The sequence below is a fragment of the Herpailurus yagouaroundi genome, unplaced genomic scaffold (genome assembly GCF_014898765.1).
Source record: "Herpailurus yagouaroundi ecotype Mexico unplaced genomic scaffold, PumYag 28, whole genome shotgun sequence".
NCBI classification, from domain to species: Eukaryota; Metazoa; Chordata; class Mammalia; order Carnivora; family Felidae; genus Herpailurus; species Herpailurus yagouaroundi.
In genome coordinates this window covers 56821369-56839886 of record NW_024412376.1, presented here as the reverse complement: position 1 = coordinate 56839886, position 18518 = coordinate 56821369, and the positions used below count along the sequence as shown (strand labels likewise).

The 18518-nt window shown below is 34.6% G+C and overlaps 1 long non-coding RNA gene across 1 annotated transcript in view; it reads right to left on the bottom strand.

Moving 5' to 3' along the window:
• Positions 1 to 18518, bottom strand: part of LOC121029682 (uncharacterized) — a 114855-nt gene that overhangs the window by 10209 nt on the left and 86128 nt on the right. The window contains exon 5 of the long non-coding RNA XR_005789836.1: positions 7749 to 7873. This is a non-coding gene — a long non-coding RNA (uncharacterized LOC121029682). The remainder of the gene's footprint in view (positions 1 to 7748; positions 7874 to 18518) is intronic.

The following is an 18518-nucleotide window of genomic DNA, read 5'->3' as shown; positions in this document are numbered from 1 at the left end:
TGTGTCTTTAGGTTCCATCTACATACGATATATCACAGGTAGATTTGAGTTAATAAAATTTTCCCCATAAAACATACAAGCAAATATGTTTACCTAAACTATCCATAAAAATAGATGCAAAGCATATCATTCTTGGGGCATCTGGGTGTCTCAGTGGGTTAAGTGCTCAACATTTGATTTCGGCTGAGATCATGATCTCACAGTTCATGAGATCCAGCCTTGGTTAGGCTCTGCTCTGACACTGCTGGGCCTGCTTGGGATTCTCTCTCTCCCTCTCTCTCTCTGCCCTTCCCTTGCTTATGCTCTCTCAAAATAAATAAATAAACTTAAAAAAAAAACATATTGCTCTTTTGTGTAGAATTTTGCATCTCTTTTCTGTATCAGAAGGTGTTTAGAAACATGGTAGTGATGTCTGAATTACTAGACATATTTAAGAAAATAGAAAATATTTTCAGGATACCAAATTACTCAGAATATAAAATACACCCATACAGACAAGAAATAAATTACATAATAAATAACTAGTAATTTTTAAATTTCATCATTATTTAAATTTTTGAATCCATTTTTCTTGCATTTTTTCTATTTTAATTACTCTTGATTACATTTTGGGCTTCATGAATTTGGGGATTTAAGCTTTTGGAGAGAAAGTATGGGTTGTCTTTACTTTTAATATAATAGGCCATTTATGCCTCAATTGAAATAGTAAACATAATTGAATAAATTTATGTGCCTGAATCTTTGGGCGAGCAAACTTATTCCACAAAGTAAATTACCCCTCTAATTTATAGAATAATATGGATAGAGAGTGAATTAAAGGCTCTATAAAATGGCTTACTTATGGTACTCTTTGCTGTTAGGATAAAAGCTTCTATTTGTCCAAGGAGAGATTTAGGTCATCTGTTTTGTACACCACCTAGAATGCTAGTAATAAGCAATCATCCAAGAAATCGATTTTCACTTTTGGTGCTCTGTAAAGAAAATGGTGGTCTGTTTGGATTATATTATGGTGTCTAATAAGGAAAAACAAAAGGTTTCCTCCAGTGGTATTTCTTTCTTAAATTTTACTAATTAATATCTTCTTCAGTAGGGAAAATGTCATTAACACATTCAGTTGGGATGTTAAGCTAAATGAAGTTACTGCAAATAACAGTTTATTTGTTGGATCAAACATACAAAGCAAGCATTAAATAATTAAAGTTATTAAGCATTTTCTTTTGTTCTTTTGGATATTGGCATAGATAAAATATATTTTTCCTTAGAAAGATTTGAAGCAGAAGTCGGAATTATCAACATCATGGTCCTTAAGGTATTACCCTCTTCTAATGAACTCCTTCATGGATTTTCTTAACATCATTTTAAAGTAGTAAAACATGCATAACACAAGATCCTAAAAACTAAAACCCATTTGTAACTACACTGATACTCAGTACTTCCTCTGTTCGTACATAATTAAATATGACACTGTTTATTGTGTTCATGTAACACAATGATATATTGAAACAAATTCTAATTCCTAAATTAGTGTTATTTATAATTATTTTTCTAAATTAAGAATCTTTTTTTTAAGTTTATTTATTGATTTTGAGAGCGAACGAGTATGCACACACAAGTGAGGGAGGAAACTCCCAGGCAGTTTCCACGCCATTAGCGCAGAGCCCGATGCAGGGTTAGAACTCGTGAACTGTGAGTTCATGACCTGAGCTGAGATCAAGAGTCAGACACTTAACTGATGGTGCCACCCTATATTAAGATTCTTAATCTTATCTTAAATGAGAATCTTATTTGCATCACATTTCTAGATCACTGAAAATATATGAACATGTGAACATAAGAAAATATGAACAAATGATTTTACTGGTAAATATCAATGCCCTGTTTGTAATCATATTAGCTACAATGTTGGACTTAAAACACATGACCTTTGATCTCACTTTTCCTAAGGTACCTCGACACCACTAGCACTAACTGTATTTTAAGTGATGGAGAGAAAAAACAAAACAAAACTCTGTAGACTTTTTCACTCCAATACCATTATTCTTATTCTTCCATATGTTACTGGTAACTCACTCTATGTTTAATAGAGAAGTGTTGGTAAGCTGACCTTCACCAAAATATTCCACAATTTGCTTAGATTGCTAATTGGGAGGATTCATTTTCTTGCTTGAAAAAAGGGATGATCAGAAGTAAATTCATAATTTACTGAGTTGTTTGAGGATTAAAGGAGTCACTTTTTTTTAAAGCCTTAGATAAATTATAGGGTCTTGACAGTGTCAGGGATTAATATTTCAACCAATGTTAGAAATCAAAGTTGGGTTTTGCTTTTAATGGCCAGTGACACAAGAATGTAACATCTTCTCTTCTCTGACAAATGCATACTCCTAGTGGGGTTCTTGAGGGAGATATAGGCAAAAAATAATAATAATAACAAAAATTAAAAAACACAAATGGGAAATGAGATGCTGTATTACTATATTTGAGGTGTCATTATTTTTGTTGGAAGAATTCAGTGTGAGGCTTCATAAAGCTGGGTGGGACCAGCATAGTCGGGCATAGTCTCTAACCATTAAAGCTACAATCTAAAAATGAAGATAAAATAAAGATGCTTTCAAAAAAAGTTCATTTGTTTTTGAGAGAGAGTGTGCATATGTGCACATGCACATGTGCAGCGGGGGGAGGGTCAGAGAGAAAGGGAGTCAGAGGATCTGAAGCAGGCTCTGAGCTGACAGCAGAGAGCTCCATGTGGGGCTCAAACTCACAAATGAAACCATGAGATCATGATCTGAGCCGAAATCAAGAGTCAGATGATTAACTGAGCCACCCAGATGCCCCAAAATAGATACTTTTAAACTTATTTTGCCTACCAAGCATTACTTTTTTCCCTTTATTGATATTAAGATTAGTTGCGCTAACATTCTCATTTTTCCAGCCATTCCACCATCCAACTTTTACACTGTGACTTTGCAGCTCCTTCCATCAAAAGGCAAAGTGTATTTCTCCAATCTTGAATCTAGGCAGTCCTGGCCAATAGAATGCAATAGATCTGACAAGCCAGTTCTAAACCTAGATATCAAGAGTCTTGTGTGTGTCCCACTCTCAAACTTTAAATACCAGCTTCTGCCATGAGAACAAATTCAGACTGCTGGAAGATAAGATACAACATCGAGCAGAGCCACGTCCTAACACCCACGGCCATTTTACATGACGCAGACCCACTCAGTCTAACAGATAAGTGCAGACATAAGAATAAGCATAGTTAAGGTCAGCTGAATCCAGCTTATATTAGTATAATCATCCTAAATATCCATAGCCTTGTAAATAATGACACACACTTGCTTTTTATGATACTAAGTGTTCAAATGCTTTATTACACAGAAATAATTAAATGATACAATTGGATGCTTCACTAATCATTTATTTGTACTACTTACCATATAGGATATGGCCAAGGCTGCTCTGTATGACCTCTAGAACTGGTGAACATCACATCTAGGCATGGTCAGCCACAGTAGCCCAACACCCAATCTAAGTGTTTTAGGAATGGATGAAAGTTAGACCAGCGTTTCACTAGAGACCTTACCACATTTTTTAGAAAAATTTTTCTCTTTTTGATGGATTAGTCAACCAAACTGAGAGTGACAATCTAGGAAACAAAGAGGAAATGTATCCGTGACAGACCCCTTAGAACATCACTGGAACTTTGGACTTGCTGTATCTGAAGCCACTACTTTTTGTTTATGTAAGCTAATAAATTATTTGGTTAATTTTTTTAACGGAAGCAAGTATTATTTGTGTTTCCATTACAACAAAATTTCTGAGGATTTTATCACTGTCTAGCTAGTCACATAGGAGAAGAAACTGCAAGAGACTGCCAGAGAGGTACTGTGGTCAACCAGTCCCTAAAGGTAGATAAGAGAAAGTGAAAGACAGAACAAAGGGCAGACACATTGTCTTTTTTAATACATAGTTCCCCCTTTCCAAGTGAACATGTCCCAAGCCTTTTCTCTGAATTTAAACTGTCATATTGTACATCCCACTTTTTTTGAAGGAGGAGTTGAGATTATAAGTAGGAGGACAAGATAAAATTCTGTTATGACAAAATTAAACAAAGACTGAAAGTATTCCCCCCACCCCCACAACACACACTCCTATTACTAGGCATGGAAGCTGAAATGATCAAATTGCATAAATCTTTCATTGGCAAACAGACAAAGTATGTCTCAAGATTCTATTTTGAAATATAGTACATTCTGGAATGGAAGGAGAATAATGTCACACTGATTGTCTAGATTGCTTACAATTATAACTACACTATTCTTTCTTCCCAGGTGCCTTCATTTGTTTGGGTGTGTATGCACTCAGGAAGGTAGCATCTTCTATTTAAAGCCACTAGACAAATCAGGAAATTTTGTCAATTGTCAAGCAGCAGGCTCACTATAAATGACCCTCTCTATTTTAATGTTATTTGACAAATTTGTCTATATAAAGTATCTTTAAAAATATGATGTTCAGGGGCGCCTGGGTGGCGCAGTCGGTTAAGCGTCCGACTTCAACCAGGTCACGATCTCACGGTCCGTGAGTTCGAGCCCCGCGTCGGGCTCTGGGCTGATGGCTCAGAGCCTGGAGCCTGTTTCCAATTCTGTGTCTCCCTCTCTCTCTGCCCCTCGCCCGTTCATGCTCTGTCTCTCTCTGTCCCAAAAATAAGTAAACGTTGAAAAAAAAATTTTTTTAAATAAAAAAAAAATATATGATGTTCAACTTTTCTGCACTCCCAAATGGAATACACAGTAACTTATTTGAATTTTGGGGCAAAAAGATCAGTTAAAAGTAGAAGACAGGAAATATGAAATGCAAAAAAATAATTTTCCAAGTGTCTTTGGATAAAATAGCTATTATAAACTCAGGTATATGACAGTTGACAAGTTTAGCATGAATCAGAGAAGTATGTTTTGACGATGATAAACCTTTTATGTTCAGAAAGGAAAAGCACCAACAGTAAAATTAGCCCTGGAGAAATATGATGTGAAGTTGACTCACCACTGTCAGCATTTGCTTTAGTGTGAATCCAGAATCTTAGGAATTTACTCAGTATAAACAAAAGCTAGAAAGGTTGGCTATTTGTCCAGCAAGATCTTCAATAAAACAAAGAGCGAATAGTGCACGCTCTTGAATTTAGCCGTGAGGATAGTTGGTCTCTATGCCTCTATCGCAGATGTAGGTGCCTAAATCTGTCTATATTTAGCATTAGTGCCACTATACATTATGTACACAAGAAAGTGAAAACCAAGAATAGGGTTACATTAATTCACGACTGTTATGAAATAAACAATTAGATTAATATCAACTGAAATCTTCTTAAATAGGGCTCATTTCACTTTCTCTACCTTCCTTTAACACTCTGGATATGTAGTAGCCATCCATTTTTAGGAATGAATGTAAGTAAATAAAATACCTGAAACTGTGTTAAATGAAGGTCCACTCACTAATTATATGGTTGTTAGTTTTTCATTTGATACTCTTTACTGTAAGCTTTTTTCTAATTTTACTTTCAATTTCAAGTCTAATTTTAAAAATACATCATCAAGAAAAGAAAGAGACTTGTCTTTCTAAAAGGCTAGGGGAAGGGCATGGTTTTAAATGAAAATTAAACTGGTATTTAGCATAGTTCCATTTTCAGTTCAGCATTCGTTATTCCCAGATACATACACTTGTCAGATCACTGCAGTGAACAACAGAACACACTATAGTGTTGGAATTGTAATGGGCAAGAAAAAATAAAGTGAATGGAAGAACAAATACAACAACAGGGGAAAAAAACAGAGGAAGGGAAGAAGGGAGAAAAGTTGTGTTGATAATCCAGACACTCTGGCCATGGAAATAAATAATGGGATCATCATTTACTGGATTAAAATTTCACTGAAACAGTACTTGGAGTTTCTTCAGTATATGCTCTTTCCACTGTTTCTGAGGTGGTATCTGTTTCCCATGTTAAATTTAGAAATGTGTGATCATAATAATATAATGTTGCTTAAATTTTTTTTAATTTTTTTTCAACGTTTTTTATTTATTTTTGGGACAGTGAGAGACAGAGCATGAACGGGGGAGGGGCAGAGAGAGGGAGACACAGAATCGGAAACAGGCTCCAGGCTCCGAGCCATCAGCCCAGAGCCTGACGCGGGCCTCGAACTCACGGACCTCGAGATGGTGACCTGGCTGAAGTCGGACGCTTAACCGACTGCGCCACCCAGGCGCCCCTGTTGCTTAAATTTTTAATACACTTTAATATTTTTAAAATATCTGTTTCCGGGGCCCCTCGGTGGCTCAGTGGGTTAAACATCCAACCCTTGATCTCAGCTCAGGTCATGATCTGGTGGTTTGCAAGTTCAAGCCCTGCATTGAGCTCTGGGTTTATGGCGCGGAGCCTGCTTGGGATTCTGTCTCTCCTTCTCTCTGCCCATCCCCCACTTGTGCGTGCGCACTCTCTCTCTTTCAAAAAATAAATAAACATAAAAAAATAAAATATCTGTTCCCAAATTATTATATTTGTTTTAATTATAACATAACAAAAATTTATGCAAATGTATTTTGATAGATTTTATAGAAACACAATGATGATTCTGAGAAATGAAATGGTAGATGCAGAACAGAAACCTTCTCTCTCCTCATCAGTGCAGCATCTATTGTATCTCATGGCCTTTTTAGTAGTTGTCCAACTAAAATTCTCATAGAACTTAGTGAAATTTTAAGATATATGTACAGGGGCACCTGGGTGGCTCAGTTGGTTAAGCATCCAACTTTGGCTCAGGTCATGATCTTGCAGTTCATGAGTTTGAGCCCAGTTCGGGCTCTGTGCTGACAGCTCAAAGCCTGGACCCTGCTTTGGATTCTGTGTGTGTCTCTCTCTCTGCCCCTGCCCTGCTTGTGCTCTCTTTCTCTCAAAAATAAAATAAACATTAACAAAAATTTAAAAAAAGAAATATGTACAAATGAATGTTTAAGTCAAGTTACATAAAAGTTATAAAAATATTCTTAAATACATTTTTGACTCAAAAGCCATTGACTATAATGTCTTCTTAGTTTATGAATTTTGTCCAGTATCATCATAGAATTTGGGATAATAAGAATACAGATTAGTATTAAACTATAGTTAGAACATTTTTCATGAAGTTTTTATAAGCTTTAATGATAAGCAAGCAAATCCATCTATGGAAGCAGTTTTGTGTGCTGTATAGCCTGTGCATGTGTTTTCATTGACATATATATGTCTGGGGACATACAGTAAATCACAATTGTCCCTTGAATGAGGGTAACTGTTCCTAAAAGTGTATTTGGTTCGCACATCCTTATAATATGAAGACATTGATTACATATTAAAATTGGGTAGACAGAAGAATCAAAACTAAGATACATAGAAAGTTAAGCCAGAAAAATATTCTTTTTAATAATAATTTAAACACAATTTGTTAAAACTTTGGTAGAAAGTGTAAGCACAGAGGTTTTAAATTTCAGTCATTATAATTCATTCCTGATATGAATCGTTTTCTAAAATTAATTTATTAATTACAGCAGTTAAGTGTAATTATTCTACCTATTCAAGATTTTTATTATTACTTTTTAACACCAAGATAAATTCAGTGGAGGGTAATTACCATAACAATAATTCAGCACACATTTTCCGATCTGCTTGGTATTACAATATGTTCTCCAGAGTACCAGCTTCCACATTAATCAGTCATTCATGAACTTACCTCCCTGTTCAGTCAGGCCTTCTAGAAGAAATTTAAAGGATAATAATTTTTTTCCAAAAGGAATTGGCAGAGGAGATGTCCTTGTCCTGATTTCTGTTTTGGTTTTAATAAAAGCATTAAATAAACTACAGGAAAAAATAGAAAAGCAGAAGAAAAAAGTTTATCAAACAATCCTGGGTGCCTCACATACACACACAAAATGCAAATCAAACATTTATTATGTTAGAAAAGAACAGACTCTGAAATCATGTGTCTTCCTGAGCAGTGTGTCCCAAGTCTAAGACAGACACCTTTATTAGACACCTTTTCCCAAAAATGTCAATGCACCACTGAGAACATCACATCCAATTAGCACTGCACTGGGCACCCTGTTGTCACATTCAGTGATCCATTAAGCAAGGACTAAAAAAGCACAACACAGTTATGTCTGGCTTCCTGTTAGAGGTCTTATCTGTTCATAACTATATATCTGAGTTTGTAGAAAGTTCAGCACATTTCAGAATTACTCTTGTATGCATTCCACTTCTGTCCCAACTGTATTTCTAATGCAAACATGTTGCACTAGCTTTGTTTCAGAAGAGGCCTAAGTTAATATATCCTCCTATTACACAAATGGAATTCTAGAGAGAGATGTTTTGAACATTTGGGAGTTATAACTATTCCTGAATCTGATGAAACAATGAGCACTAATCGCATGAAAGTATTAGTGTCCACATATTCTTCTTAAATGATGATTATTAAATGGAATTTTATGTATGTACTGAAAGTTAAGACTACATGCTCTGTCATTATTATAGATCATTTCTTTCTCCCGTCTCATACCTTGCAAACATAATGACAGACAAAGACAGACAGAAATGTTGACTTTTCTATATCTTTGACAACTGACTTAAAAATTTTTATTATCTTTTATGAAATAAAAGATTTTACTTTTCTATTTAATTCAAATTCAGTGGGAAGGACAAGGACACCATATGCCTAATTATGTACCGCTCTTTTTTATTGGAAATTGATTTTAATTAATGTCATTTACAATGTAAAATTTATTGACAGTGTTGAAAATAAAAGCTATTAAAACTGTAAACCAAGCAATATAAACAAAAATATGGCCTAAGATAGTTTTATTCAAGACAGTGTGGAAGCATTTCCTTACTGACTGACATTCAGTCCTCCATATAGAACTGGTAACTGCAAAATTATTATACACATGTATACATAGCTCTTTTAATCCACCTCCATGTCCACCTGGATTACAATCTATGAAATACACTTATATTATGCACTAAATGTTCACAAACTTTGTTCAGACACACTGGTCTTCAGCCATTCTTTAGACAGCATTCTGACTAGTTCCTAGTGCCCAGGATTTGCTCTAGCTGTGAGTTAAGTTGGATGAAACTTTTCCTCTCATGTTAAGAAAACATAATGATTATCCATTCTTAAAATGATTCAGGGGATTTAACAAACATGAAACTTTCTTTAAAAATATGCGTGGCTTTTAAATACAACCAAATGCATAGTGAATAAAAAGAAATAATTCAGGAGATGTGTAACTAGATATTGAAAACACTTTTTGATGGACACTGAATCCATTTGTGTATAGAAATGAAACTAAAATTATTTATTACATGTGCAATATTATAAAATTAAATAAATGTAATTACATAATTAACACTAAAAATTCTGATATACAAATAGATATAAATATGGTAGCTGATCTATTGAAATAAAAGTTGTCATTTTCTCCGTTTTTTGATCATATTGTTATAGTCATTTCAAGGATATGCCTAATTACACTAATATCCGAGCCAATTTTAGTTATGCTTCTATTTTCTGTTTAACTTTTATTTTTTATTAATTTGGCCATGTATTTTAATATGCCTCATAATTTTTATTGAATCTGCACATATGAAATTTGTGTTGAATCTGGATAATGTTATATTTTCCACAGAGAATTAAGTTGGCTTGTTTGTTTTTTCTGGCAGGCAGAGAGAGATTATAGGCCCATCAGTTTGATATCATCTACTTTGGCTTTAGACTTGCTTAGGGCAGGTGAATGTCATTTTTGTCTTTACTCCAGTGTATGGTTCTTCCACACACAATATAGAGCTTCTGGGATTTCAGAGAAAAGCCTGGTTTGTTCATAGAAGTCCTTCTATTTTGGAAGACCTTGACATCTATCCACTGCCTAACCTGTATTGTGTAGCAGCAAATTTACTCAGGTCTTAAGCTTCCCAAAGTTCACTTTGGTTGGGTTTCTTGGAGTTCCACCCTACAAATGAACAGTTTTTACTTGACATAAGATTTACAAGGAAATTTTAAGTGGATTTTGGGCTAATCTGTGAACTTGAGTCACAACTAACTATTTATATATTATTTTTGTTCTGCTTATTTGTTATTTTCTACAAACCCTGAAATTGCAAATTATGGCAACCAGAATAGCCAACTGGGAATCAGAGATGAAAGCCATACACTGAGGGAAACACAACTTCTTTATCTTCTTTGATTGCTTGTCTCTGAAATGTTATAAGAAATAAGTAGATGAATCTGGTTTAAGCTTGTGTATTTGTTTTTTTGTTGTTGTTGCTGTTGTTGTTACAGTGGCTTATCTCTTACCCAAAGCCATGCAAGTCATGACATGTTATTTTATCTGTTTAAGTGACTATTGTTACCACCAGTATGTTAGAGAAACAAAGATGCAAAACTGATTTAATATTCATTCTATCTTCATCTTCTAGCATAACATTTTACATGGAGAAGTTATATTATATGTAGGGTGGTTTCCACTGGCAGAATGTATATTCATATAACTTTGTAAAGATTAAATAAATCCATTTTTAGATGTTTAGATATTAGTCTTCATGTGTTTGAGATAAATAGATATAAATACAGACATAGATTGATACTAAGGACAAGATAGATAATTTGAGAGCTATTTGAATTATTTTTGAAAAAAAACCAGAAAATATTGTTAGCAGATATAATAAAACAATTATTTGTTTTTAGCATTATAAAATTGAAACAAATGTAGTTTTACAGATATAACTGAAAGATGTGATATATTCAATGCCGTACATAAATACATAATTAATGTTCGGAAAATTAAAATATGCTGAAAATTAAATTACTATATCATATAGATATCAGGAATTTATTTGTCAATGGTACTTAGTGATTTCTAACCAGGATTCAGAACACATACATTTTTTAAGATTTTTATGGGTGAATCTGTGCCATACTTATATCAGACAAACTAGATTTTAAACTAAAGCGTGTAACAAGAGATGAAGAAGGACATTATGTAATAATTACGAGGTCTATCCGTCAAGAAGAGCAAATTATAAATGTCTACGCATCGAATTCAGGAGCACCCAAATATATAAAACAATCAATCACAAACATAAGCAATCTTATTGGCAAGAATGTGGTAATTGCAGGGGACTTTAATACTCCACTTACAACAATGGAAAGATCATCTAGACAGAAAATTAATAAAGAAACAAGGGCCCTGAATGATACATTGGTTCAGATGGACTTGACAAATATATATAGAACTCTGCATGCCAAAGCAACAGAATATACTTTCTTCTTGAGTGCACATGGAACATTCTCCAAGATAGATCACACACTGGGTCACAAAACATCCCTCAATAAATAATAAAGAACTGAGATTAAACCATGTACACTTTCAGATCACAATGCTATGAAACTTGAAATCACCAAAGAAAAAATGTTTGGGAAACCTCCAATGCATGGAGGTTAAAGAACATCCTATTAAAGAATTAAAAGATAGATAGGCAATTAAAAAAATATTAAAAAACATATGGAGGGGCGCCTGGGTGGCACAGTCGGTTAAGCGTCCGACTTCAGCCAGGTCACGATCTCGCGGTCCGTGAGTTCGAGCCCCGCGTCAGGCTCTGGGCTGATGGCTCAGAGCCTGGAGTCTGTTTCCGGTTCTGTGTCTCCCTCTCTCTCTGCCCCTTCCCCGTTCATGCTCTGTCTCTCTCTGTCCCCAAAAAATAAATAAACGTTGAAAAAAAAATTAAAAAAAATAAAAATAAAAAACATATGGGAACAAATGAAAATGAAAACACAATCCAAACCCTTTGAGATGCAGTAAAGGCAGTCCTAAGAGGAAAATGCATTGCCATCCAGGCTTATCTCAAGAAACAAGAAAAATCCCAAATACAAAATCTAACAGCACACCTAAAGGAACTAGATATAGAACAGCAAAGAAACCCCAAATCCAGCAGAAGAAGAGAAATAATAAAGCAGGAATAAACAATATAGAATCCAAAAAAACAGAACCAAGAGTTGGTTTTTTGAAAAAATAAACAAAATTGATAAACCTCTAGCCAGGCTTCTCAAAAAGAAAAGAGAGAGGAGCCAAGTCAATAAAATCATGAATGAAAATGGATTTATTACAACCAATCCTGCAGAAATGCAAACAATTATCAGGGAATACTATGAAAAATTATATGCCAACAAATTGAACAACCTGGAAGAAATGGACAAATTCCTAAACACCCATACACTACCAAAACTCAAATGGGAAGAAATAAAAATTTGAACAGACCCATAACTAGTAAAGAAATTGAATCAGTTTTCAATACTCTCCTAACAAACAAGAGTCCTGGACCAGATGGCTTCTCTGGGGAATTCTACCAGACATTTAAAGCAGTGTTAATGCCTCTCCTTTTCAAGGTGTTCCAAAAAATAGAAATGGAAGGAAAACTTCCAGATTCATTCCTTGAAGGCAGCATTACTTTGATTCCAAAACCAGAGAGACCCTACAGAAAAGGAGAACTACAGGCCAATATCCCTGATGAACATGGATGCAAAAATTCTCAACAAGATACACTAGCAAATGAAATTCAAAAACGTATACAAAGAATTATTCACCATGATAAAGTGGGATTCATTCTTGGGCTTCAGGGCTGGTTCAATATTTGCAAACCTATCAGTGTGATACATCACATTAATGAAAGGATAAGAGCCATGTGATCCTGTCAATAGATGCAGAAAAAGCATTTGACAAAATACAGCATCCTTTCTTAATAAAAACCCTCAAGAATGTTGGGAGACAAGGAATATACCTAAACATTATAAAAGCCATATTTGAAAATCCCACAGCTAATATCATCCTCAATGGGGAAAAACTGAGATTTTCCCCCCTGAGATCAGGAACTTGACAGGGATGTCCACTCTCACCACTATTGTTTAACATAGTGTTGGAAATCCTAGCATCAGCAATCAGACAACAGAATGAAATAAAAGGCATCAAAATTGGCAAAGAAGAATTCAAACTTTTACTCTTTGCAGACGACATGATACTATCTGTGGAAAACCCAAAAGACTCCACCAAAACACTGCTAGAACTGATTCATGAGTTCAGCAAAGTCACAGGGTACAAAATTAATGTACAGAAATCCATTGCATTTTTATACACCAATAATTAAGCAACAGAAAGAGAAATAAACTGATCCCATTTACAATTGCACCAAGAACAAGAAAATACCTAGGAATAAACCTAACCAAAGATGTAAACAATCTGTATGCCGAAAAATATAGAAAACTTATGAAGGAAATTGAAGACAACAAAAAGAAATGGAAAAACATTCCATGCTCATGGATAGGAAGAATAAATATTGTTAAAATGTCAATACTACCCAAAGAAATCTACACATTCAATGCAATCCCAATAAAAATTGCACTGGCCTTCTTCTCAAAGCTAGAACAAATAATCCTAAAATTTGTATGGAACCACAAAGACCCTGAATAGCCAAAGTATGACTGAAGAAGAAAATCAAAGTGGGAGGCATCACAATCCCAGACTTTAGCCTCTACTACAAAGCTTTAATCATCAAGACAGTATGGTATTAGCACAAAAACAGACACCAAGATCAATGGAATAGAATAGAGAACCCAGAATTGGACCCACAAATGTATGGCCAACTAATTTTTGACAAAGCAGGAAAGAGTATCCATTGGAAAAAAGATAGTCTGTTTAGCAAAGGGTGCTGGAAGAACTGGACAGCAACATGTAGAAAAATGAAACTAGACCACTGTCTTACACCGTACACAAAAAATAGACTCAATATGGATGAAAGACATAAATGTGAGAAGGGAAACCATCAAAACCCTAGAGGAGAAAGCAGGAAAAATACACTTTGACCTCAGTCGCAACAATTTCTTACTTGACACATCTCTAAAGGCAAGGGAATTATAAGCAAAAACGAACTGTTGGTACCTCATCAAGATAAAATCTTCTGCCCTGCAAAGGAAACAATCAACAAAGCTAAAAGGCAACTGCCGGAATTGGAAAAGATACTTGCAAATAACATATCAGATAAAGGGCTAGTATCCAAAATCTATAAAGAACTTACCAAACTCCATACCCGAAAAACAAGTAATCCAGTGAAGAAATGGGTATAAGACATGAATAGACACTTTTCCAAAGAACACATCCAGATAAGACACATGAAACAATGCTCAACGTTACTCATCATTAGGGAAATATAAATCAAAGCCACACTGAGATTCCACCTCACACCGGTCAGAGTGGCTAAAATGAACAAATCAGGAGACTATAGATGCTGGCGAGGATGTGGAGAAACGGGAACCCTCTTGCACTGTTGGTGGGAATGCAAACTGGTGCAGCCGCTCTGGATAATGGTGTGGAGGTTCCTCAAAAAACTAAAAACAGAACTACCCTATGGCCCAGCAATAGTACTGCTAGGAATTTACCCAAGGGATACAGGAGTGCTGATGCATAGGGGCACATGTACCCCTATGTTTATAGCAGCACTTTCAACAATAGCCAAATTATGGAAAGCGCCCAAACGTCCATCAACTGATGAACGGATAAAAAAGATGTGGTTTATATATACAAGGGAATACTATTTGGCAATGAGAAAGAATGAAATCTGGCCATTTGCAGCAACCTGGATGGAACTGGAAAGTATTATGCTAAGTGAAATAAGTCAGTCAGAGAAAAACAGATATCATATGTTTTCACTGATATGTGGATCTTGAGAAACTTAACAGAAGACCATGGGGGAAGGGAAGAGAAGGAAAAAAATATAGTTTCAAACAGAGAGGGAGAAAAACCGTAAGAGACTCTTAAATACAGAGAACAAACTGTGGGTTGATGGGGATTGGGTGAGAGGGGAAAGTGGGTGATGGGTGTTGAGTAGGGCACTTGTTGGGATGAGCACTGGGTGTTGTATGTAAGCCAATTTCACAAAAAAATTATATTAAAAAAATGGGTGAATCTGTGCATTTGCTAGCGTTTACATTGTCTTCTACTTTTCAACATAAGAATACATCTGTAAAGTACTAAATAAAAGAAACAAAATAGGATTAAATTATAGTAATTTACATTCTGCAAGTGTGCACTAACTTTATTTTCATGATAGTCAACCCAAGGATATATGCTAATTATAATGCACTAATCATTTTACCTAAGGAAATGAAGCTGTTAAAATATTCAAAACGGCTAAAAAAGAGTTTCATTTACGCTGAGTTTTTACCAGGAGAAATTTGACAGAAGAACGTGTTCTGGGCAATCAATCATGGTTGTCTACAATGGTATTAATCACCTCGTGGGCTAGGATGTTTGTCTTTTCATCATCTTTGAGGCTTAGATATTTTAAAACTTTCTGCCAAGATGCTTTTCATGTAAATGAACCATATGTTGGAAGTTTACAATGTTGCCAAGGTGTTGTTAAGACTTGTTCAAGGTAGAAAGTTTTGCTCATTATGCTTATATTTATTACTGTAGAAAATACATTAGAACTAAGTCCTTAATAGGACAGTCCAAACGTTCAAAGTTCAGAAAATGAAAATTGCATCGGTCCCTATATATTTGTCGCTATAGCTTCATTCTTACACATGGTTTATCAGCACACAGATATAACAAAAAATGATTTATTGGGATTTTTTTTCCTACTTCTTAGAGGAAATAAATATACCAAATGCATGCTATCTGTATTGGGTTTTCCTTCTGGGTAAGTCTGTCATCTATTCAATATTTGTAATTAGATAACTTGATATTATTGTTACTAATATCAAGTGACTTTTATCCATAAACTGGTTTTTAAATGTTTTATTATTCATTTAAATATTGAAATATTTTGATATGAATTGCAAAATAATATTAGGAATTCTTTTCTTAGAAAATAGTTTAATACCACCATTCAGTTCTAGTAACATCAGGCTCAAAAAGCAACCCATAACTAAAAATCATCAATTACTCATTCATATTTAGAAATGAGAGACTCTTTTGGCAATACGTAATTGATAACATAAAAGACATAGTTCAATTCATGATAAAGTCAATACAATTTAGAGAATTTTAAATAAATAATTATGAGGCAAAAAAAATACATAAAATATAATCTCTAAATATAATCTCTAAAAAAAGAATATACATATAAAACTTCAGAATGAGTGTTAGAATAGGGAAATGTTGGGTAACTGCAGGAGGATGAAGGCCAAGGAACAAGGAACTAACTTGACATCTGTTGAATAACAGAATGCTTATTGCCAGGAGAACTTACAAGGTTGCCCAACTGCTACAAGCATGCGCAATATTATCTCTCCACTTGGTAGGGGGCGCTACAGCACTCCCAGGGGATCTACCCTCAAGAGAAAAAGAGATGCGCTGGCACATAGTGACTGTCATAGAGCATATGTAGTAATATACAGAGTTCTTGGAAGTCCCCGCTTATTTCCAAATCCCTACATAAACATTCTACCGCTTGATTATAACTGACTATAAGAATCAGAATCCCATATCTACCCTGGGCAACTCAGATTCCCAGAGTGTGTCTGCACCTCTCCCTTCTCCTGAGTGTGTACTTTTGCATTTTTGCTTTCCAACAAAGCTTCTTCTGGTACTCTTTACCCTAAGTTGGCCTTAAATTCTTTCTTGTGGCACCTGGCACCTGCTGGTGGTTGAGGTCTCAGGGCCTGAAAACTCCCCCAGTCTCTGGAATCAATAAGAAGTCATTTGGTATAAAAACAAACGTTCATTACAAATTTGAATTTCATGATCTTTAACAGAATGGGGAGATAGCTAGATACAAAATTTTATCTCTATTTGTGTCTGTGTTCAGGAAGTATATTGGTATGTAAATTTTTTGCTTCAGATGTCTGAATCTGGTTTGGAATCAAAGTAATAATGGTTTCACAGAATGAGTTGACAAGTATTCGTTTCTATTCTGAATTCTGAAAGAGTTTTATAGTATTAATACAATCTTCTTTCTTAAATGTTGATAGAGCTAACCAGTGAACACATGTGGGGCTAGAATTTCCTTTGTGAGAAAAAATTTCAATTACAAGTATCATTTTTCTAATAAATGAAGTAATACAGGTTTTTATTCTTTTTTGTCAATTTTTATAATTTCCACCTACTAATTTATATTTGTCATCAGGTTGTTCTATTTATCAGTATAACATTGTTCTGCATATTCCCATATTAATTTCATAACATATACAGAATCAGCAGTTATGTCCCCTCTTTCATTTCTAATTTTGATAATATTTGTTGTCTCCCTTTTATCTTCATTAATTTATCCAGATATTTAGCAATTTTAAGTTTATTTATTTATTTTTGAGAGAGAGAGAGAGACAGCATGAACAGGGTAGAGGCAGAGAGGGAGAATCCCCAGCAGGTTCTGCACTGTTGGTGCAGAGCCCAACGTGGGGCTCGAACTCATGAAACCGTGAGATCATGACCTGACCCAAAATGGAGAGTCTGATGCTTAACTGACCGAGCCATCCAGGTGCTCTAAATGTTTAGCAATTTTAGATCTTTCTAAAGATTTGATGCCATTGATTTTCCCCATTGTTAATCTGCTATTTCATTTTCTATAACCTTTTGTTTGTTTATTTGTTTGTTTGTTTGTTTTTTGTATTATCCTTTTTTGGGTAAGACTTTGTCCATTATTTCTTCAAGTATTTTATGCTCCTCCCTCTTCTGGAACTTGTTATAAAATGTAGTGTTTGGAAGATGAGTGAACAGGAGGAATTCAAATAAAAACTCCTAGTTCTCTGACACTCATAACTAGGACGGGAAGAGTCAGGTTGCTATTAGAGTAATTTGGGGTAAATTAATAGTGTCTGACCTAAGGGAATTTCAGTGGGTGTAGAGAGCTGTGGTCAATGGAAAGTAAATTAGAAAAAGTGAATAATGACAATGAAGATTTTTGCTTTTGCAATTGTTTGATGTTATTGTGCTATTATATTTAGAGACAAACAGTGAATTTTGTGTCTTTATATCTTCTTAGTGAACTTCCCAGGGAGTAGAGTATACATGCTCAAACCTAAAAAGTATTTAAAAATGATGATGAAGTAGATCAAACAAAGGATCACTGAACTGCTGTGTGTCAGGCGGGTTGATAAACTTTGATCATAATTTTCCCTTTATTTCTGGACAATTTATCTCACATTAATCTCTTTTAATATTTGCTGTAAATCAGCTTGAGTATCATGCTTGTAATTACATGAAAATTTCTAATAATGAATAATATTTTGAGCATATGAGGTTTGCATAGTAAAAATCATAAGATGTTTTATGGAAATATAAAATCTTTTCTACTATGTAAATACAGTGAAGGAGGGCTAATGCTAACCTAAAGAAGATAAGCATAGACGTTATACATCTCGTGCTAAAATATTCCAAAGAATTTAATTTTGGGAACATTATTTGTCTCTTTTTCTTTGTTCGTTTTTTTCTAGGTTATCGTCTCACTCTATCTTTATCTC